Genomic DNA, 6824 nt, shown 5'->3' with positions numbered 1-6824 from the left:
GATGTCTAAGAATCTTAAAAATATGGTGGTTCTCAAGATGAATGTATATGTGTATACATGTGTGAACACATGTACACAAGTCATCTGGTTTTCCCCCAATCCCTTCATAGACAAAATGTTGATGTAAAGCTGATGAAATTTGCATATGAGAAAAAGCTAGGAGAGATAGCTTATATTTTAGGTGACAAGTAAACACAAACACCCGAAAGAATCCTATGCACAATGCTGATAACAAAGTGGATGTGATCAGGCATATAAAATGTGGAGAACTGTTGAATTATGACTATGTGGGACTCCCACATTTAACTATAATTAAAAGTTAAAATTAATTATGTTGTTCCAATATGCTATCAAGTCTATATCTTTTTATTTCTGAGCCTTGATTCTTTCGTTCAACTGGTAACTGCTAAATATTTAAAACAAACATTTTTGTATTGCATTTTGTAGCACTGGAGGTGGATTGGATTAAAATAGAGATCTTTTTAAAAACACCAGTTTCTTTGCCTTGAAAACACTCAGTCTGCATGAGTAACTACAGTAAACATCTAGTATTCCTGGAGCATATCTATGTTTTTTGAACAAAGAAAAGACAACTTGTAAGAAAGGTAAAGAGAAGAGTGTCTCAGTGGTGCATTCGATTGAAACGCAGAAAAGCGAAACAAGAAAAACTAGGGCACTGATAGAGACCACAGCACAAATTTGCTTTCTGTGCAGTGATAGGGGTAATCAGTTTGCTAGAATAACCAGCCAGGTGAAAAAGAGCCATGCTGCCGCCTAACCGTTTCCTGCAGGGTTTTTTCATGTTGTAGGCCATGTAATCTATGACTGAGCTTATATAAAAATTTGAACTCTGTTTTCCTGAATGGATCAAAGCATTGAAATCCTGACAGAGATAACAAATAATGTGGTTCCAAGTTTATCTTGTGTATTAGGCACCGTTCAAAGAAAGCTTGAGCAACAAGTAAGGCTTCTCTCCTATAAGTGATTTGGTGGTCTCTTTAGAAATTGTGACTGTGACTGAAATATTGTAATGCCTCATGTATACAGAAAAACATATCTAATTATATCCCAGAAACATATAGAGTAATTTAGAATGCCTTAATGGAGACCTATAGAATAATTTGATGAATCTCCTTTCCTGAAAAATTTAATCAAATTTCACAATCCCATGGATAATTTATTAATTTTTAAATAATATTCATCAGATTAGTTGAATGTTTTGGATATCCTGTTCATAATTTTAATTTTAATTTTAAGCTAGCTGTTTCTCAGGAGAGAAGACCAACAAACTAAACAAGCCAAGCTCACGTTTAATGGCATACCTCCCAGAGTTCAGAGGGTATGCTTTACAGAAAGCATTTGCACTTTTTCCTTTAAGAATTATTTTATTTTTCAGCTCTTCTATATATTAATAAAATCAGAAAAATAATACAAGTAAAATAACACCAATAGAAATATATTTCCCCCACAAGAAACTTTGCATATCAAAACCAAAATTGTTCTTTTAGTGAAAAGAACATTAAATAACATAAGATGTGGTACATATATTGTCGTTTTTCAAATGGCAGAATTTTCATTGATTCACTCTTATAGCACTACGAGTTTGAGGTAGCAAAACATTTATGGTGGCATTTAAGATTCATATTAACAGTATCTATAAAGATTATTCTCCATATGCTTTATGTTCATTTCATATATTGCATGCATAATTATATGATGATTTATAATGATGCAGTCTTGTAGAGTGATTTTTCAGTCCCATAGCTTTTCAGTCAAGTTGGCCTCTAATTTGTAGAGTCCCTCTCCTTTCTGTATCAGTGGCTCCTGCACAAAGCACCATTTCTCATTAAAGGTTCCCATTCCCTTTGGCAGTCAGGAAAAAATTTCTAATCAAGCTTGAGGAAAGAGCCAGAGTTCAAAGATGTCATTGGGTCCGAAGGCTGGTCTTGTGTAGCTTGCTAAAGGTTCTCAGGCTTAACATTCCATCTGTGAAGAGAACTGCCAGGGTCAAATACTCCAATCAGCAGTCAAATAAAGCACATTAAATGAGTGAAAAAGGAGAGTGAGAGTTTTATAAAAGAGAACATAAAGCTTCAATACTTGTCTCAGTCTATAATTTTAGCAATCGCTCCCCATGAGTACATCAGGTTATGCTAACCTCAGAATCCCATTGCTTTTGGAAGCGTCCAGTTTTTACACCTAGTGACCTCTTCTTTTCACAATATATCATTCTTCATCCTCCTCGCCTCTTCCTTATCTTCCCCCTTCCTGCTTTCTCTTCTTCTAAGTAGTACAAAGTTTATGAATGTATATGTAGGGTAAAATGATGTTACTCAATATATTCCTATGGGATTAATGCTTTCAGAGACTTTCTTTCTGAAAATTAATATCATTTCTGAGACTGTAAAAAGACAAACTCTTTTCTAAGACCTCAAGAGAACAATAAAAAGCAAGCTTGTATTTTGAGTTGGGACAAAATTCTACAAAGATGTATATTGCAGATGTCAAATCCAATATTTTGCTCCTGATAAGTATGTAGGACTCCCAGGAGCCTGTCTTGTAGGAGGAAAGAATAACAGGCTTAAGTCCCATGATGCAAATGTGAGAAAAGAATTTTGCCCATAATTTTAGCTTAACATTTGGAGAAGGAAGTTTCAATTTAATCTTAGAAAGTGGATTCTGTCTGTTCTCCTTTCACAAAACAGCAGTACCATTATGAATTACATTTGACTTCATAATGTCCACAATGAAGTTTTTTTTTTTTGCTTTTGATATGTGCAAATAAAAACAAAGGAGATACTTTGCATTTTAGCACATTTGAATCTTTTACTCCTAAGGGACAGTTAATGCCCTTTTACAGACAAAGTGTGGCCACAATTCATGGGTGTAAAATGTATTCTAATGCTCACCATCAACACATTCTTTGATGGAATGGTCTTGACTGCCTGAATTCGCCAGATTATGAAATATTAAGGCTATCTTTGTTCATATATTTCTTAAAAAAAGAATATCAAACTACTTCAAAAAATGGCCCAGAATTGATTCATCCCAGAATGACATCAGGAGGCATTTGACCCTTGCCGTCATGGTTTCTGATGTCAGAATCTTCAATGAAAGTATTCCTTTGTAAATCTGCAGTCCATCTATTACCCATAGTATTTGGATAAGTCAAATGGCTTGTTTATGACATGTCTAATGTTTTGTGAATCCTGCCTCCTGATTCACTTCAAGTACTTTATAATTATATTCCTTGAAAACAGATGCTTTTAATATTCAGCTTGAGTGTTTTAGAAGCTATACCAATATTTTGTTTGTGGTATTTTCTGATGCTCACAGCCAAAATATGCTAGTCAACTTCTCAGAAGATCATTTTATTATGCGAGAACCTGGGGCAGTTCAGCTTCTGAAGATTTTCCTCCAAAGTGAGATATCTAAACTCTATTGCTCTATGGCAGAGGATCAGCTCCAAGCATTTTATTTCTTTGAATAAAAATTATGATAAGATTTTTGTCAGATACTGACAAGCAATTTCAGAAAAATGATAATGTGACTCTTGTCCTGGTTTCCCCTTCCTTCTGTTGGGCTGAAGAGTTTTCCTCAAGCCTTCTCAGGAAGAAGGCCCAATTAAAACCACTCATTCTTGTGCTAAAAAAACCTACACAATGATTTGAAAAAACACCCCTAATTTGAAGCTGTTAATACAACTGTAATTTTATTTCTTGAACATTGCCTCTTGTAGGGTACTGCCAATCTATGAAAACAAACCAGTAATAGCACCATTTGAAAACCACCCAGGGTCAATTGTCCTCTTTTCTTTTTTCTAAATAACCTATTAAAAGACTCCTAGCAGCTATAACAATAACTAAAGAACTAGCAGTGCCTATTATGCCTGGGTAGTAATAGTGGTAGCACAGCACCAGTCCCAGAAATCCTCCAAACTAATAGTCTAGCAATTTTTCATGCCCAGGGTACTCAATCTGATAAACAGTTTGGTTGTTCGTAGATGAAGAAGTGAAAGGTTTTCATATCTATGATTTTTCAGGATGCAAAATTTTAAAGACCATTTCTTTCTACTATCATGAGATGCATAATTTTAATATTTGATTTCTGGAATATTTTTGGCCTTGACATAGGACATACTGTGTGGATGTGTGCTGAAACTGAACTTAAGAGTGAGCTGTGCAAAGTTTGGAAATATATTGGCAAGGCACATATACATTTGTATACTCACTTGTGAGTTACCACAATTTGTAGGTACTGTTGGTTGGAAAACAATAATGCTGCTAGTAAATAAAACAACTATTTTTTCCTCTCCTTTCTGGACCAGTGTCTCTATCTGCTGATTTGGCTGTTTATATTGCTTAGGTGTTATATTTTATGCTCTGATTACATTCTGTAGTATGCTTTTCTTTGGTTATTAATGTGAATATCTGATGTATGTTAGAAATTTTTCGAGGAAAGGAAAAATGCCATGTGTTTCTCAGGTACTCTTTAATATTTGATATATTACAAGGCACATAGTAGATACTAAATAAATACTTAATAAATAAGTTAATTAATTCCATATTTCTAAGGTTTTACGTATTAATGTCTCTGCACAAGATTTTACAATTTAGCTATTCTTGGTACATAATCTAATATTACCATCTGTCTTTTCAGGGCATTATTACAGAAAAATGTATTGTCTAGAATAGTTGGGCTATGCATTATTCTGTTTAATCAAGTATTCTAATAAAGATTTATTCTGAATATCATTAATGGATTAATAATTTTCAAGAAAATTTTCTGCTATAATATGTATTTTAATGCTAAACCTAACTTAAACAAAGTTAAACCTTAATGACTCAATAGACACCTCTTGGGTCTAGGTTAATCAAACCATTAAAAGTAAGAAATATCTGTTGATAGAGATTTTAATTGTCAAATGATGGGTAGGTAAGCTGCTAATTATGTGAATTGATTTAAAAAGCTATTAAGTTATATGGAAGAGAAAACATCCAGAGGAATGTGGCTGCATTTTTCTGTTTATGGATGAATCTATTCTGTAAAGTATTCTTAAAACCCAGAATGTCAAAATGACACTCATCTTCAATATTGTTCAAGAGTAATTAAGTAGCTCAAATTAAGAAGTTGCCTTGTTCCATAATGGACAGTAAACCTTTTTGTTGGTTTGTTTCTCTTCACATCTCCCTTTATTTTGCACACCATATAATTCACCCATAATTTCTGCTCCATGCTTCAGAAGAAAAGGTGAAGGGTGGAAAAATGTTATTGTCTACTAACTTAGTTTCCAGGGTCAGACAGTAATCCCTCTCCTCTCAAGCTTCAAAAGAGCTTCCATGTAAAGGTATGCATTCCCATAGAGCCTGCTGCCCTCTAATATAGCTCACCCTCTTCAGAAGGAGCTACCTGCATCCCCTAAACATTGTCTCTCCCATCCACATTCAAATGTTCCTTAGTCTCTTAACTGACAAGGGAGAATCAAACTGAGTTGAGAATTTGTCCAACAGGACTACAAATTATCTTCAATATCTTTTTCTGACCATCCACCTTACTCCTAAGGGAACCCTTTATGAATGAAATTATCCCAGGAATTTCTATCTCTGAAAGTGGAAATAACAGGAGGAGTATTACAATGCAGACATACGTAGTTATTATTTGAAACATTGGCAGGCTAAGTCAAGGGTTTTTCTTCTTTAAAGCATAGAGGGAGATGGATGTGTAATCTCATTCTGTCAAGAATGCTGAAGATTTTCATACATCACTGTGTTTCAAAATAAATTACGTGCATAGTAGTGCTACATTAAACCAACATTCAGCACTGAATGTTTCTTCACCGTTGCAATGCTTTTTTATCTCTTGAAATAAGAAACACATTTAACTTGGTTTCTATGATCATCTTGAAAATAATGCTCTCTTGTTTTGGCATAAAGTAGAAACACATATTTTTAATCAAGAAGCATGCTTTTCATTGAGAAAGGGGGAGAGCCAGCACCTCGTACTAACTTTAAAGTGGTTTTATAGAGTTGTGGAGGGTGGACATGGCCCACTTCATTCGTTGGTTAACATGCTCACTGCTGACATCAGGGCTGGCTTCAGAGGAATATTACTGAGTGAGTTTTCACTCACTTCTGTCAAGTCTTCTCTCCCACCTCAGGATGAAAAAAGGGAAATGTCATTTCTTTTAAGCTTGGATGCCATGTTCAGACTTTTCCCACAAGCTTTATTTTAGACTTTTACCTCCTGCACTGCTAATGGGAAATTGCCAGTAGTGTTGACTCTCTCTCCTACCCCATCAAATTTTCTTTTTTAGCTAAATATGTACAAAAAGTTTTATTGAAACATGCCAAGTCACAGCTCGGTATTCCCTGATACTACACAAAATGAGTTGTAATAAAAATAGCACTGAAAATCTGAAATTACTGAATGCACCCATTTCTGTAGTTAAATACCATGAAAGACAGAAGGGAATTTACAATATGCTTCAAAGGGGGGGAAAAACACCTCTTCTCAGTCTAATAAAACTTAGTAGCTCGGGGTCACTTCCTAATAGGTGCCATTTCCTCTATTTTAATAAAGGTATTTTAGCACCTGAATTCTATGCCAGATACCATTGTCATTTTTTCCAGTGACTGGCTCAACTAAATGCTAGTGGGGGCCAGACACTCTTCAAACACTGCTGCTTAATGCCAAACACAACTAACATGCATATGGAAGAAGCCAGGAAAAGCAGTAACCTCCCTAATTATAGCCAAAGGCTCAGAAGTCCAGAGACCATACAGGAACCTCTAGCTTCTGGGGTGGACAGGGGTCAGGAAGCTCCT

Source organism: Macaca thibetana, chromosome 6 (genome assembly GCF_024542745.1).
Source record: "Macaca thibetana thibetana isolate TM-01 chromosome 6, ASM2454274v1, whole genome shotgun sequence".
Taxonomy (NCBI): Eukaryota; Metazoa; Chordata; class Mammalia; order Primates; family Cercopithecidae; genus Macaca; species Macaca thibetana.
This window is presented reverse-complemented; position numbering follows the sequence as displayed.